The sequence below is a fragment of the Oryx dammah genome, unplaced genomic scaffold (assembly GCF_014754425.2).
Source record: "Oryx dammah isolate SB20612 unplaced genomic scaffold, SCBI_Odam_1.1 HiC_scaffold_20, whole genome shotgun sequence".
Classification (NCBI taxonomy): domain Eukaryota; kingdom Metazoa; phylum Chordata; class Mammalia; order Artiodactyla; family Bovidae; genus Oryx; species Oryx dammah.
This window is the reverse complement of record NW_024070204.1, coordinates 63,016,684-63,029,880: the sequence shown is the minus strand read 5'-3', so window position 1 is coordinate 63,029,880 and position 13,197 is coordinate 63,016,684. Positions and strand designations below refer to the sequence as shown.

The 13,197-nt window shown below is 41.8% G+C and overlaps 1 long non-coding RNA gene across 1 annotated transcript; it reads left to right on the top strand.

The window, feature by feature from the left end:
• Positions 1 to 770: 770 nt before the first annotated feature.
• On the top strand, positions 771 to 12,903 carry LOC120879646. Its single transcript, XR_005724842.1, has 3 exons — positions 771 to 944; positions 4,527 to 4,717; positions 12,690 to 12,903. It is a non-coding gene; the product is annotated as an uncharacterized LOC120879646 (long non-coding RNA).
• Positions 12,904 to 13,197: the final 294 nt, after the last annotated feature.

Below are 13,197 nucleotides of genomic sequence, written 5' to 3'. Positions count from 1 at the left end.
TGGCAACCCACTCCAGTGTTCCTGCCTGGAGAATCCCAGGGACGGGGGAGCCTGGTGGGCTGCCATCTATGGGGTCGCACGGGGTCGGACACAACTGAAGCGACTTAGCAGCAGCAATAGTAAAGGATATGAAAGGAACAGATGTGTTCCCTGCCCTTTTGGAACCTCTGATTTGCTTTGGGAGAAAAGACTTAGAAAATTTAGGGTATTCATGTCCCTTAAAGAGATAGGAAGGGCTGCATAGTACTGTTAAGGGGACGAAGTGAGGAGAGCAGCAGTTAGAACATGAAGAACGGCACAGTTCACAGGAATCTTTTCTGGGTCACCCAAGTGGTCCACAGGTCATGTTGGAGACAGAACGGGATGAGTAGATTGGGAAGCTAGTATCCAGATGGGGCCTGGCTCAGCTTTGCACTTTTCCCCCTGACCCTTCTGCACTTGCAGTGGGCACTGGAAACAACTGAAGGACAAATCTAGAATTCATGGTGTGTGTCTGCCTTTGTAGGGGTGAGGTGGACAGGGAAAGGCCAAATACATCATCTGATCATTCTTTATCTGTGTGGATGTTGCTGCTGCTGCTGCTGCTAAATCACTCAGTTGTGTCCGACTCTGTGCGACCCCACAGACGGCAGCCCATCAGGCTCCTCCGTCCATGGGATTCTCCAGGCAAGAGTACTGGAGTGGGTTGCCATTGCCTTCTCCAGTGGGGATATTAGGGAGCTCCGTTTCCTAGCTGTTGACCCAGAGCCACTTACCTTGCTACCTGCATGGCTAGGATGCCCAAATGTAACCTCAGGAAAAGAAACTAACTGAATTATGAGCTAAAAAAGTCATGTGGCTTTTTTTTTTTCTTTTCCCTGCCAGGATCTCAGCAGCTGTGTTGACAAACATGGTCCAACAAGACGGCCACCATCACAGGATGAATCTAAAGGACTTAATTGCCTGTGAGTAATTTACAGAAAGTACTTGAAATTTGGTATGTGATTAGAAAGAATAATCACAGTAGCACATCAATTGCATTTCTAATCATTTTAGAGACCATATTTACCTGGTTGGTGTTTGAAAGCAAAATAATTTTCTCTGCTTGAGAAACATGTTTGATTCTGTTCCTCCACATGCATTTATTTGGCAGAGTTAAAAACACATCCGGATAGAGTTGCTGTTTTGATTCTGCTCCCGCATCCCCCTCCCCTGCCACCCTCCACCAAAACCTACACTTTGTCTGGTTTGATTTTTCAGACCACACACACAGAGGACTGAATGGTCCATACGTGATCGTAGTCTTATCAGTTCTATAGTTGGCAGAAGATTTGATCTTTGGCCACTTGCCTGTTCATGTCATTGCTCTGTTGGAAGAGGTGCCCCTGTCCCTTAATAATATGGGATGTAGTAGGATGACCCTCATGGCCCCTCACAGCTAGGTTAAGTCTAGTTGGTCTGAAACCTGCTTTCTTCAGATCTTGCCCAAGATTTTAACCATAATCATCTGCAATGAGCCTATGCTTTCAGATCTACCAACCTGTGCTGTGTCAGAAGGCTGGGGCCCAGGTTGTGGTCAGCCCACGGCCTGGAAGAGGCCTCTGGGTGACATACCTTTTAGGCACTTCCCTAATCACCCCATTTTGCCCTCCCCATCTGAGGGCTAAAAGCCCCACCTGCCCCTAAAATATCTGAAACAAAATACACATTTAGAAACTTTTGTTCACCTGTAAGTGGTTAAATTTTTTCCCCTGAATGAAATCATCAAGTGCTTAGTTTTTATTTCCTACTTGAATGGCTATTCATGGGTGCATGGAAATCTTGCCCAGCACACAGAGCATTGAGCAGTCAGTGTCTTCTCTTTTGAAAAACCACCTATGCAAGTTTTCAGAGATGGACAGGGAGACCCAAGCACATTCCTGTGCAGCCAGTGAGGCCCCAGCTGGTGGATAGCAGTGGATGAGGTAGGTAGAGGCAGTGGACAGGGAGTGGGAGGAAGATTGGTATGTGATCTAGAAAGTCTAGTTTCTGATGTTTCTCAGCTGGTTCTGACTGTGATATCCTAAAGATGGTAGCCCTTCAGATGTGGTAAAGATTATAGGTATTAGGTGAAAAAGAACAAGAAGGCCACTTAAAAAAAAAAAACCTCAAAAAGAAAAAAAATTATCGTGCTTGTTTTGATTCTAGTAAAGCAACAATCATATGTAAATAAGATATAGTTATTCCTAATGCATATATGTTTTTTTTCCATCTATATTTCTTCCCTCTAGATACCCAAATAAAATACAAAATCAAAGTCAGCATTTACCATTTATCATATCAGTTCTGTATACTGATTTTTCCTTAAAATGTACAGAATTTTTATTCTATGGACTTCTTTTGGGGCATAAAACTCACTTTACATTCTGAAAAACACTTTAAGTTGTTTCTTTAGCTACATTAGCTTTGCCCGTTTTATTAATTACACTTTTATACATTTGTTTATTTTTGTGATTTATAAAAATGTCCTCATCATTTTAATAGTCACCCCTGGGTGCATAGGCAATGGTTTAGAAAACTTCCAAAATATGGTAATACTACTATAGCAAAACACCATTAGAGCAACAAAAAGCACAAACCCACTGAACATGAGCCCAGAACAACATTCCTCCAACTATCTGGGGAAAATAAACCAAAAAGAGCTATCTTTCATCATGCCTGAAAGGTCAACTAACCAGGGCCCTCAGGAGAACAGAGGAATGGTATTTTACAGAGGAGGGCCCCTTATGGAAGACCCTCTGCTTCCAGCTCTCTAGAAATGCACTGCAGGGTGGGGTGTGGAGACTGAGCTCATTCGAAAAGCTGAGGAAGGAAGCAACAGAGAGCCTGTCTTACCTCCTGTGGATATCTGGGGCTGCATGGGTGAATAGTCACATGTGGTCCATTAGAGCTGATAACCACTCTTGTCCCAGGTGCTGAGGTCTGAGCTCATTTTTTTTTCTTTTTTTTTTTAGTTATTGTTATTTAGGGCTAATAAAGGGCTAAAGGAAGGATTCTTCCTTTGTGTTGCAGCATCATGATACAGAGATGGATTTTGAGTCCCAGCTGTGATTTTTTTGACTTTTTATTTTATATTGGAGTACAGTTAACACTGTTGTGTTAATTTCAGGTGTACAACAAAATGATTCAGTTATACATACAGATGTATCTATTCTTTTTCAAATTCTTTTCCCAATTAGGTTGTTACAGAATATTGAGCAGAGTTCTCAGTGGTATACAGCAGGTCCTTGTTGATGTCCACTTTAAATACAGCAGTGTGCACATGTCAATTCCAAAGTCCCTAACTATCCCTCCCTCCCTTCCCCTCTGGTAACCAACCATAAGTTCATTCTCTAAGTCTGTGAATCTGTTTTGTAAATAAGTTCATTTTCATCATTTTTTAAGATTCTTCATATAAGCAATGTCATACAATATTTCTCTTTCTCTGTCTAACTTATTTCACTCAGTAGGAAAATCTCTAGGTCCATCCATGCATTGCTGTTTACACTAGCCAAGACATGGAAGCAACCTAAATATCCATTGACAGAGGAATGGATAAAGAACATGTGGTACATATATACAATGGAATATAGCTCAGCCATAAAAAGAATGAAATAATGTCATTTGCAGCACCCAGCTGTGATATTTACTAAATGTTTGATCTTGGGTACATCACAACGTTTTTCTTGGATTTTAAGTATGTCTCAATGTTAGAGACAATAGTGATGATGGTTTCTCAGAGTCGATAAGAAAATTAAATGAAATAACCTGTGTGGAAGTACTAGAGTCATATATTGAAAGTGATCTCTATGAGACTGTACTGCTACCCAAATTTCTTCTTGAGTCTCAATCATCTGAACTCTCTATTTATCTTTACTTACGTGTAGCCAGCCTTTGCTGTTGTGAACTGGATCTCAGCAAATGCCTGAAGAATCTAGAGAAGGGAAGGGTAGCCAGTCCAAGAAAATGGCCCCATGTTGCACTGCGTCTGACAGCACTAGACATGCAAATAAAAACTGAGTCACTTGGGGGTGCAGCACAGATTCTGGCAGAGCCTGGAGTGAAAGAAAATGTGGTGGAGCCAAAGGAAAGATGGAGGGGACTAGAGGATGTTCAGCTGACTCTTACCAGCCATGTGGGGAAGCAGTGTGGGGTCTTCACTTTTCACTAGTGATTTTTCACCACCTTCAGCTCTTCTATTTGTGTTTTCCCTCTTCCTACTGCTTCTTCAGTGTGACCGAGGGGTTCTTCTGAGTTCTGCAGACCCTCAGGTGATCTTGCGTTAATTAGACCAGGGATGCTCTTGGTTGGGATAAACCCATGGGTGATGGACTCACTGGACAATGCTTGATTTCTGGTTTTTATGAAATCAACAAGAAATGAAAAATGGAGCATAAAATATTAAATGCCCTGTTGGTTTCTAGTTAATCCAATAATCTCATTCTTCATGCTACTATAGATCCAGAATGATACCATCATTATTTGAAGAGACGGAGAATAAATACTAACACCTTCCCAAAACATTGCAGAGCTCTGCAGTTTCCTCTGAAACCTCTTTTCCATTTGTGGATGGACTTGAACTCAACAGACCATGGAGCATCACTGAGCACGCCCACTTTCATAGCAGTCTGAGCTTCATAGGCTTATGGCATCCCTTTATGGTGGACATGGCAGAAAGTGTTGGACATGCCATTTTAGACTGAGCTCTGATCTCCAGACTGTGAGTAGTGTAATTCATATCCTCCATGTAGCTTTGCCATTGACAGTTATTAGCCAAAAGTGTTGCTGCCAACACAAGTTTTGAGTAGATTGTGGTATAAACAGATTTCCTCTTTACACATTCTAATCAGTGCAGAAGGATTGTTTTTATTGAAACCGTATCTCAGCTTAAGTTTCTCCACACATGTAGGCACACATGTACAGAGTTTAAATTATATTTATGGTTGGTAAATGTTCTAATTATGGAGCTGCATGTGTTCAGAGGGGAAAATTAAATCAGTGAACACGGGAGGCCAGGATGCCCTTCCGCTCTGGTTTAGGTTCTTTATGATTTTAGGCTTTGAGAAATCGATGCTGTGAAACAGTGGGTGACAATCCAGGAGGACGTTTGACTCCTGACTGATTTACAGTGTTATCTATAGATTTTTTTTTTTTTCTTGATGAGGTAGAGTCTGATTCCTTATTGCTTGTGTCTTCTTAATGTGTCACAGAGCAGTTTCCAAAAAGCTATTCTTCTGGAAAATGTCTTGGTCCTCTTTTTCCATATTAGAGTACATGAAATGCTAAAATAGAAGAGGGATGTAATTGACCTTGTGCCCACTAACCCCTTCCCACACTGCTGCCATGATGATGACAATGAGTAGATTACTAGTCACCAACCAGTGCCCAGTCTTTGGAACTCACTAAAGAGAGATTTTGACATCTTCCCCAGTGCCACTAAAGAATGCAGTCCTAACTCTAGCAGGCCAGTGTGTGCTAAAGGGATTTGAAAGTAGCTGCTGCCACTGCTGTATAGTTAGCTAAAGGATGTTTTAGTTTGCAAAAATGGGCAAAATATGTACTCCAAGGATATGTAGAACATAATCTAGCCAGCTCTACTCAACCACAGTAATTCTGCTGCTTCAGGCAAAATGCCTTCCTGGTGTAAGTTCGAGCTGACAGATTACTGAGGGAAATTTTTGTCTCACCCACACTCCCAGATTATTCAGCTCACTTTTTTTTTTTTTTTTAACACACCACTCAACCCTCCATGCAGACTGTGTGGTGTAGACCTGGCACCCTAAACTGAATAATCTCCTTGCTGACAGCCGAAAAGTAAAGGCATCTGTGGCAGTCGGATGGGGTGCCTCAGGTTGGTTCCAGATGTCAAGCTGATTAATGTTAGAGTCAGGGCTGCCAGCAGCTAGGCCTCATGAGTGCACAGATCCTGGTGGTTGTGGCATCAGTGGGTAGAGACGTATGCTCATGTACTGAACACATGCTAGTCCTTCTGTAGGAGCTCAATAGAATGCCCAGAGAATCATGGATTCTTCCAGCATGCGAACTCCAACACATCAAACTTTTCCGCCATTTTCATGTTTACTAACCTAGTGGGTTTGTTCCCTTAAATTAACATCAGTATTTCTATGCTAAGAAGTCCAATCCAGGAAGGCCCTAGTGGGAAAAGCCCAAGATAAAGGTTGGATCTTTGTGATAACAAGGCAATATATTTCTATGATATTTCGAATTTTCCAAAGCATCGTTGTGTTCACCTCCTTTCTCACTTGTAGCTTTAATCCCTGTGAAGAAGGCTGAGACAGGTGTACTCATGTAAGTGATCCAGGGTTTGTGTTTTGAAATACTATGTGGATATAAGGTGTTATTGACTCTCCACATCTTCATGAGCCCTATGAGATGGATGAAAGGTCTACTGTAGGTCATGCAGTTTAGTCAGCATGAGAACTGACCCACCCACCCTGCTTAAATCAGTGTTTCTCAAAGTGTGGTCCCTGGACTAGTAGCATCAGCATTATCCCAAACATACTGGGTCAGAGCCTCTAGAAGGGGGCCCAGCAGTGTATTAACAGAAGCCCTTGAGGTTATTCTAATGCACACTCAAGACTGAGAACCACAGGCTTGTATCACTAGTTCCCAGGTCAGGTTTCTTGGACGCTAGAGCTCAGTGGACATAATGATAAAACCCCATAAGTGGTCTTCAAAACTGCATGAAACTTAAAGAATGAAAATCATACTTTTAAAAAACTGTATATTTTACTACACAGGGGTGATAAATGAATGTTGGGAAAGGAAATTGGTTGTTCATCAATGTTGTTTGGTATCCTTTCATTCATGTAATCACTCATTTAATCATTTATAGGTTATCTAATATGCTCTGTGCTAGATACTGAGAAATTCAAAGATGGTATAGTCCCTACTGTTTTTTTTTTCTTGGTTTTTTACTTTTTAAATTATAAAAGTATGATGACACATTTACAGGAGACTTGGAAAATACAGAACAAAGTTACATATAGTTCCACTATATATTACAATTATTTTTTTAAGTAGATAAATATTTTTAGTTGGAATTTCAGTGTCAAACTCTCAGAAATTAATAGAATGAATAGACAGAAATGTAAAAGGATATAGTTGACCTGAAAAGTAATGAACCAATTCAACATAATTAAGATTTATACAATTTTCACGTAACAGTGAGATACAGATTCTATTCAAATTCCCATAGACTATAAATATGGAGATACTGTGGTCCCTACTTTTGAGATAACATAAGCTTGTAAACAAATTATTGCAATACAATATACTAAGTACCAAAAGGCGCATTAAACAGTACTGTTGTAGAAAAAAAAAATCTTCTGAACTTGGGGGAAATAATCTTCAGACCTGGCCATGTTACTGTTACTTTGTTACTTTAGGGCTTTGTGCTTGAACTTGGACAGTTGAGATCGGGAGAGATGGGATGGCAAGACAGCTCCCTCTTGATTCCCAGCTACTCAGCTGAGAACTGGCAGAAACACGAGCCCACCTCTGGGTTCAGGATTTGCCCTCTTCTTGGAACTTCCTTTGTTTCCTGGGCTATAGCACTTCTGATTATGAGGAGTACAGAGGGAGTGTTTGGAACAGGCTCACATAGGCTCCGTTATGAAACGGAAAAGGAGACCTGCAGCATATCTCTATAGACTTGCCTCATCTTTTATTATAATGGGCAGTTACTGAAAAGGCACTTCTCTGTTTAGCCAAGGACTTGAAACCAAACGAAATGTCCTCTTGATTCAGAGTCTGCTTGAACATGTCAGTTTTCAGTACAATTACTTTGAAAAATAATAGGTTTAATTTCAGTTCAACTGTTTCACAGGTCTTTGTCTTAAAAAAAAAAAAAATCCGTGATTATGTGGAGGGGAAAAAAATACTCTTGAGTTCATTTTGCTTTCAAATTATAGTGAGGTTTGTTCCTATTTGTCAGTTTCTTGGTTCTAGAATCATAAGCCTAAGCAGACGCAGGGCCCACCTCTGTGCTTCATCTCAAGTTTACTTTCTGTCTGTAATTCCACTTCTAAATGTCTGTATGCATGAAGTATATCCAGCGTAACTAAAACAAGAGGGAAGGAAAGGGGCAGGGCAGAGATGTTAATACCGGGAAACTTCATATGTAACAACTGAAACTTACATGGAGAACATTAGCAATGGCTTTCTTCTGGTGGGGGAGTGCTTCTGGTTCTAAATGAGGTGTTAGTGTTTGTGGGGTGATAACCTTGTCCCACTGAATTATGATGAGAAAACAACCCAGTTGCCTACAGAGCCAAAAACAAATCTCAGAACTGCTTAACTCATCCGTCAAACAAATTGTATTTTAGGAAATGCAGGACAGAGAAAAATGCACAAAAGAAAAGAAGATTTATTTATTTGTACAAAAGTAGAACGACAGGCGTTTGAGTGGATCCAAATAGCATTTAGGGAGGAAAAAAAAAATGTGATTCATTGCCAGCTATTAAATCTTGTTTATCCTTCTTTAAACTAACCAGAAACACATTTTGGGAAAAACGCTAGTTAGCAGTTTAAGCACTGACAGCCTCCTGTTGTGCCGCTTTGCCTTCCCTGCCTTCCAAGGGGAAGACGATGGGGTGAAGCTGGGAGCCTTGTTTCCTAAGCCCATGGCAAGGGATGAATTCCAGTCCTGCTTGTGAAGCTCACCCTCAGACTCTGAGAGAATTCTTGTCAGTTTCCTCAAAGAGGAATGCTTACCTCACGGTGGGGGCAGGAAGGTCGGTGTTTACATGATAGTTTCAGATGAAACACCCCGAAGGACACAAGACATTAATCAAAGACACAATGACTGATGAAATCATGTGTCCTTTAGAAATGCCGTTTTCCCGGTAGCCAGTCATTATTACAGTGTCTCCCAGACCAACATCTGACCTCACCAGTGCTGGCTCCATACACAGCTCTGTGATCAAAATTCTTCCCAGCACTTGATAAGGATATGAAAAGTTTGCTGAAATCCCACAACCCCCAGGTGGGAGAAAGTCCCTCAGGTTGCAATATATGTGGTGGGGGCCCCTTCCAGCCCTGCCCTTTGCCTTCTTCCTTCTACAGGGCTGCAAGGGAGCAGCCTTCTATGGCTGCTTCTGCTGCCCTGTCCCCTACTCCAGCACCCCTTTATTAAATATATTAGTATAATTATTTGGGTTGTCAATGCCCTTGGAATTTAAGGGGGCTGTACCTACCACAGACTGTTCAGTTCAGTTCAGTTCAGTTCCGTTCAGTTCAGTCGCTCAGTCGCGTCCGACTCTTTGCGACCCCATGAATCGCAGCACGCCAGGCCTCCCTGTCCATCACCATCTCCCGGAGTTCACTCAGACTCACGTCCATTGAGTCAGTGATGCCATCCAGTCATCTCATCCTCTGTTGTCCCCTTTTCCTCCTGCCCCCAATCCCTCCCAGCATCAGGGTCTTTTCCAATGAGTCAACTCTTCACATGAGGTGGCCAAAGTACTGGAGTTTCAGCTTCAGCATCATTCCTTCCAAAGAAATCCCAGGGCTGATCTCCTTCAGAATGGACTGGTTGGATCTCCTTGCAGTCCAAGGGACTCTCAAGAGTCTTCTCCAACACCACAGTTCAAACGCATCAATTCTTCGGCACTCAGCCTTCTTCACAGTCCAACTCTCACATCCATACATGACTGCTGGAAAAACCATAGCCTTGACTAGACAAACCTTAGTTGGCAAAATAATATCTCTGCTTTTGAATATTCTATCTAGGTTGGTCATAACTTTTCTTCCAAGGAGTAAGCGTCGTTTAATTTCATGGCTGCAGTCACCACCTGCAGTGATTTTGGAGCCCAGAAAAATAAAGTCTGACACTGTTCCCACTGTTTCCCCATCTATTTGCTGTGAAGTGATGGGACCAGATGCCATGATCTTTGTTTTCTGAATGTTGAGCTTTAAGCCAACATTTTCACTCTCATCAAGAGGCTTTTTAGTTCCTGTTCACTTTCTGCCATAAGGGTGGTGTCATCTGCATATCTGAGGTTATGGATATTTCTCCCGGCAATCTTGATTCCAGCTTGTGTTTCTTCCAGCCCAGCGTTTCTCATGAGGTACTCTGCATATAAGTTAAATAAGCAGGGTGACAATATACAGCCTTGACGTACTCCTTTTCCTATTTGGAACCAGTCTGTTGTTCCATGTCCAGTTCTAACTGTTGCTTCCTGACCTGCATACAGATTTCTCAAGAGGCAGGTCAGGTGGTCTGGTATTCCCATCTCTTTCAGAATTTTCCACAGTTTATTGTGATCCACACAGTGAAAGGCTTTGGGATAGTCAATAAAGCAGAAATAGATGTTTTTCTGGAACTCTCTTGCTTTTTTGATGATCCAGCAGATGTTGGCAATTTGATCTCTGGTTCCTCTGCCTTTTCTAAAACCAGCTTGAACATCAGGAAGTTCATGGTTCACGTATTGCTGTAGCCTGGCTTGGAGAATTTTGAGCATTACTTTACTAGCGTGTGAGATGAGTGCAATTGTGTGGTAGTTTGAGCATTCTTTGACATTGCCTTTCTTTGGAATTGGAATGAAAACTGACCTTTTCCAGTCCTGTGGCCACTGTAGACTGTAGGGATTAACTTAATTAATTATAAAAATATGCACATTTTGGGGAAAAAACCACTACTATCTTTTTGCAGTCCAAGCAGATCATTCTGCCACCGTGATTATCAGGATTTGTAGTCTTCATACTATCTAGAAAGGTGACTCTGGGCGTTTAAGACCACAAAGAAAGGCCCAGGTGGACTCGTTGGATCCAACAACTCTGCTCCTTTTCCCACTGCAGTGGTCTAGGCAGAAGGAAAATTCACACAGTGATTTGCTGACCTTCGCGCCTCAGAGCACTCATGGAAGGAACATGCTCTTTGCCCTTGGTGGTTGCTGTCTCTCCTTTTTCCTCATAACCTTCAACTGTTCTCCTTTGCCCAACACATCACATTCCCTCATGTATTTCTATTAATACTATAAGTTCCTTGAGGATACAACTTATTTGTTTTTGTATTGTCTTCTCTTAGCAGAGCACGTACCACATAAACTTAGGCATTGAAAAAGAGTGGTCAAAATGTTTTTCTCACAAGTATATAGGGCCTTCTCACGGGCCAGCATCATGAGCCACCTAGGCAGGATCTGGAATTCCAGTTGAGCTATTTCAGATCCTGAAAGTTGATGCTGTGAAACTGCTGCACTCAATATGCCAGCAAATTTGGAAAACTCAGCAGTGGCCACAGGACTGGAAAAGGTCAGTTTCAATTCCAATTCCAAAGAAAGGCAATAGTAAAGAATGTTCAAACTACCGCACAATTGCACTCAACTCACACCCTAGTAAAGTAATGCTGAAAATTCTCCAAGCCAGACTTCAGCAATACGTGAACCATGAACTTCCAGATGTTTAAACTGGATTTAGAAAAGGCAGAGGATCAAATTGCCAACATCCGTTGGATCATCAAAAAAGCAAGAGAGTTCCAGAAAAACATCTACTTCTGCTTTTTTCACAATGCCAAAGCCTTTGACTGTGTGGATCACAGCAAACTGTGCAAAATTCTGAAAGAGATGGGAATACCAGACAACCTGACCTGCCTCCTGAGAAATCTGTATGCAGGTCAAGAAGCAACAGTTAGAACTGGATATGGAACAACAGACTGGTTCCAAATTGGGAAAGGAGTATGTCAAGACTCTTTTATGTCACCCTGCTTATTTAAGTTATATGCAGAGTACATCATGTGAAATGCCAGGCTGAATGAAGCACATGCTGGAATCAAGATTGCCAGGAGAAATATCAATAACCTCAGATATGCAGATGACACCACACTTATGGCAGAAAGTGAAGAACTAAAGAGCCTCTTGATGAAAGTGAAAGAGAAGAGTTAAAAAACTGACTTAAAAACATTCAGAAAACTAAGATCATGAAATCTGGTACCATCACTTCATGGCAAATAGATGGGGAAACAATGGGAACAGTGAGAGATTTTATTTTCTTGGGCCCCAAAATCATTGCAGATGGTCACTGAAGCCATGAAATTAAAAGATGCTTGCTCCTTGGAAGAAAAGTTATGGCCAACCTAGACAGCAGATGAAAAGCAGAGACATTACTTTGCCAACAAAGGTCCGTCTAGTCAAAGCTATGATTTTTCCAGTAGTCATGTATGGATGTGAGAGTTGGACTATAAAGAAAGCTGAGCCAAAGAATTGATGCTTTTGAACTGTGATGCTTGAGAGGCCCTTGGACTGCAAGGAGATCCAACCAGTCCATCCTAAAGGAAATCAATCCTGAAATTCATTGGAAGGACTGATGCTGAAGCTGAAACTCTGATACTTTGACCACCTGATGCGAAGAACTGACTCATTTGAAAAGACCCTGATTCTGGGAAAGATTGAAGACAGGAGGAGAAGGGGATGACAAAGGATGAAATGGTTGGATGGCATCACCGACTCAATGGACATGAGTTTGAGTAAGCTCCGGGAGTTGGTGATGGACAGGGAGCCCTGGTGTGTGGCAGTCCATGGAGTCGCAAAGAGTCTGACACAGTTGAGCGACTGAACTGAACTGAGACAGGATCTGCACAGGTTCAAGGTCGTAAGACACACTTCCCCCCAAATAGCTGCCCAATACCTAGTATTTGGATGAGTCTTCTTTTTTCCAATTTTAATTAACTCTAGAAACAACATTTCAACCTTTTCCACCACTATCACCATCCCATCATGAGAACAAAAAAAGGAGCTCTCATCATCATCCTGTGGGTTTCCTGAGCATCTGCATTTTGAGGATGAGAATCCATCTGAACTATTGAAACAGTACCTACAGGATTTCTTAGATGAGAGGAACAACATAAAATATCTTGAGAGGTCAGAGGAAGACAAACTTCGATTGGAAGAAAGGTGTGCATTCTCTTCCAGCTGTTTGGCAGTTGACAGAGGGGATGAAGACAAAGGCATAGAAAGAAATGAAGAGCATCATGGAATGAAGGAAAATATGGGCAGGAGATGGACCAGGCAGAGTGTTAGCAGGGGTTCCAGCCTCGTAATTCTCTGGCTTTCACTGCAGAACACAATGATAAAGGGAGGAAAGACTTTAGAAAGTAAATCATTGAAGTTTCCAGGCACTATAGACTGTGTTCCTCCAGAATTCGTATGTTGAAGCCTAATCCTCAGTACAGTGGTATTTGGA